Source organism: Dasypus novemcinctus, chromosome X (genome assembly GCF_030445035.2).
Source record: "Dasypus novemcinctus isolate mDasNov1 chromosome X, mDasNov1.1.hap2, whole genome shotgun sequence".
NCBI lineage: Eukaryota > Metazoa > Chordata > Mammalia > Cingulata > Dasypodidae > Dasypus > Dasypus novemcinctus.
The window spans coordinates 155,330,605-155,333,392 of NC_080704.1; positions in this window are offsets into that span (position 1 = coordinate 155,330,605).

Sequence of the window (2,788 nt, forward strand, 5' to 3'; positions counted from 1 at the left end):
CCTCACCTCTTGACGGGAGATGTCAGAGTTTCCTGTAACTGCTGTAACAAATGACCACACACTTAGCGGCTTCAAACAACACCATTTATTATCTCACAATTTCCACAGCGGGTCTCACTGGGTGGAAAGCAAGGTTTGGGCGGGGCTGTGGCTGTGCTCCCTCTGGAGGTTCCAGGGGAGGATTCTTGTCTTCCTAGAGTTTTCCAGCTTCTAGAGTCTGCTGGCAGTTTTGTCTCACGGCCCCTTCTGGAGCACGCAGTACTCCAACCCTTGCTTCTGTCAAACCTCCATCTCTCACTCTCCTGCCTCCATCTCCCTTAGAAGAACACTTGTCATAATGCTCGGCCCACCCAGGAACTCCAGGATACTCTCGCTACTGGAAGATGCTTAATCCAGCTCATCCGCAATGTCAGTTTGTGAGATAACATATTCACAGCTTCCAGAGTTTAGGACTCTGTCCACTGTGTGGGGGAGGGGGTCATTATTCTGACAACAGTAAGGGGATCAACAGAACATTCGCAGCCGAGTTTTAAAAGTGTCACAAGTAAAGGAACGACAACTTGGGGATTTCTTTGGAAAACACCCAGAAGCCCTTCGCAAAGCTGAACATAATACTTCTAGGCGGGAACATGGATTCATGGGGATGAAAAAACTCACAGACTTCGCTGTCTCATTGCTCTTCCCGTGGTTTGTGCAGGAGGCACTTTAACATCTTCCTGAGATGAAACATCTTAGGAGGAGGTACCTACCCTGCCCAGTGTGACCTGTAATGTGTGAAAGTGTTTCTTTCCCCACTGCAGACAAAGCAGAGGGGTCTAGTTCTTTGCTGATCTTAATCTCCTGCCTTTGTAGGATGGGAATGTAGTTAGGAAGAGATAGCTGAAGTAAGCTTTGCAAAGTAGGGGTAAAAAAGCTGCTCTAGGGCAATGGGTATGGTCTGATCTTTATAAGAAGACACAACATGTTAGATTTTTGAAGTCATCTCCAGTAATTCAAACGCTCCTATTCTTATGTTAGGTGTTAAAAAATGTTAGACAAATATAAATATCAATAAAATATCAACACTTATATTTTAATGTTCTAGATTGCTAAAAGTGCGGGCAAACATGCTACTAGGCCTCAGTCCCCTCTGACAGTGTAAAATGAAAAAGACTGGGTGGAGGCTGACATATACATGACCCTGGTGAGAAAGTAACCCACCACAAGGAGGCCACTTGTTAAAATCCCCAGAACTGAGGGCCGAATCAACTTTTAATAAAAGAGTGGCCAAGAGATGCGACTCTTCCCTTCCCTTTCTATGTCTGTTATGGTGACCTAGAGGACAGGAAGCAAGGCCTGTCTATGCCCAAGGCTGAAGGGTAACTTTGGCTATTTCTGAGATTCTTCAGCCCATATCGCTGGGCTAGAAATGAGAAAGTCTTTCTGGAATAAAGATCTTGCATTTTCCAGGAGGACCCCGACTGCTTCTCTTGGGAAGGTCAAGGGGACAGCAGGTGCAAGAGGGCAAAGTGTAACTTCTCTCCTCCCCTCCTGGTTTTGAGCTTTTTAGGGGTGGCTCGCCTGTAAATTCCCTACTTGCCTTGGTTTGAGCCTAGACAACATACACAGCACACTACAAAATTATCCCTGATGATTCTGGAGTATCGGTGTTACAAGATGTGAACCTGCTCCCTGAAGGTCCTCTCTGCTTAAAGGAGGACAATGAACACGGAGAAGATGCTTTATCAGCCTGGACTGGACAGGCTAGGCCTTTCCTACATTCTACAGCCTCCTGTTTTTACTGCCAGACTTAGTTGGCCTGCTGTTAGCAGTTGTTATATAAACAACACATAATAATACATATACATACTTTAAAAAATAACTTATAACAAACGTGGGGTAGAAGACTCCCAAAATACTGGGAGTCAGCATGGGTAGAAACCCAATCTCTTCTATATAACTGGTTCTTCACAAGCATTACAATTCTCCTAAAGACATAAGAGTAATGGAGATACCCAAGACTACTTTTTTCATTTAGGCTTTACAAAGGGAACCCTTATATTCTAGGGTCTTTAGACTTTTTAACAACTTTATACATATATTAATATATATTTCTGTGTGTTCAAGAAGCCCTAAACAAACATTAAAACCAAAATAGGATGACCCTCCTTTCTAATCACTGTACAATGGACAAAAAATTAAGAGGAAAATATAAACATTTCCCAATATTTGGGTGAGGAGAAATAAAGTGAAATTGGCACTAATAAATGATTTTGACTCCATCAATAGGAATATTATATCACTGTGTGATATCAGCAAACTTCAGTTAGAGGAAAATTCATAGCCTTAAGTGCATTGCCTTAAAGGGCAAGAAAATGAAAAAATACAACATGCTGGTACTTATCGAAAGATGAATAGGGGCTGTGCCTGTATCCTAACATATCTCACTTCATCTTCCTAATATTTTTTTAGGTAATTACGCTTGTCTGTCCTCAAGTAGTCCTTAAAGTGGGTATATAAACCATCCACGAAAGGTTCTCACTATGTTAATGTTTTCAAGAACCATTTCTGGATTCTATTCCGTAAACATATCTTAAAGATTAGCATATACAGGGCATGTAAGACTGAAGACATGAGTAACAGATGTTCTCTGCATATAAAATTGCATACACTCATATTAATAGTAATATTGGAGGGGGGGGGCGAACAGCTCATGTTATGTTTGCAATGAATCCAACCAGCAAAAATAGACTGTTAAATGCTAAAAAGAGAAAAAAAGGAGCCTAACACAGCACCATGTTTGCACAGA